At 39.0% G+C, this 944-nt stretch overlaps 1 protein-coding gene across 1 annotated transcript in view; it reads left to right on the top strand.

The window, feature by feature from the left end:
- LOC106874038 (ovochymase-1-like) overlaps positions 1 to 944 on the top strand; it is a 41,497-nt gene that overhangs the window by 2,376 nt on the left and 38,177 nt on the right. The gene's annotated exons all lie outside the window — the stretch shown is intronic.

Here is a 944-nt window from a genome sequence, read left to right as displayed (position 1 = left end):
AAGGCGGCGAGCTGAAGGCGGCGAGGTGGCAGAAACGTTAGCAACGCTGGAAGAAATGCTTAGTGGTATTTCGTCTGCCGCTATGTTCTGAGTTCAAATTCCGCCGAGGTCGATTTTGCCTTTCATCCTTTCGGGGTAGATTAAATAAGTACCAGTTACGTACCGGGGTCGATATAATCGACTTAATCCGTTTGTCTGTCCTTGTTTATCCCCTCTGTGTGTAGCCCCTTGTGGGCAATAAAGAAATAAGAAAGGAGAACTGGCCAAGTAGATATTGAGCCACAACAAATGCCCAGCTTTTGTTGTACTCATTGCTTTATAATCTCAGTTTAAATTAGACAAAGGCAAATTTGGTCTTAGATCACTACTATTAATTATGATAATAATAATAATCCTTTCTACTATAGGCGCAAGGTCTGAAAGGAAAAGCCGACCTCGGCGGAATTTGAACTCAGAACGAAAAAAAACGAATGAAATGCTGTTAAGCATTTTGCCCGGCGTGCTGACGATCCTGAATAGTCCTGTTGTCATCGGAGCATTGAGTTCAATACCACCAAACCTGAAAAGACATCTGGAAACTTTAGAAATATCCTACAATCTAGATGTATTGAGAAAAATCGGCATTACTTGGAATTGCACGCATATTGCGTAAAGTAGTCTGTCTGTCTGAGTTCCTTGCTGTGACTTGACAAACATTACAAACCCCCGGTAGACACAATATCTTCAATCAACAACATCACAATATTGTATAGTGTGCAACGTCTATAATAATAATAATAATAATAATAATAATAATAATAATAATAATAATGTTGTGTCTGGAGAGAGACTTAGTGCTTTAATATAACACACTCACCGACTCAATTTCCACTCATTTGTTTATTTCTTGTGTTTATTTGTCGCCGAATTTGTGACCGTATCAATGGATTTTGACGCAGGCTTCA

Source organism: Octopus bimaculoides, chromosome 17 (genome assembly GCF_001194135.2).
Source record: "Octopus bimaculoides isolate UCB-OBI-ISO-001 chromosome 17, ASM119413v2, whole genome shotgun sequence".
Classification (NCBI taxonomy): domain Eukaryota; kingdom Metazoa; phylum Mollusca; class Cephalopoda; order Octopoda; family Octopodidae; genus Octopus; species Octopus bimaculoides.
This window is presented reverse-complemented; position numbering and strand designations above follow the sequence as displayed.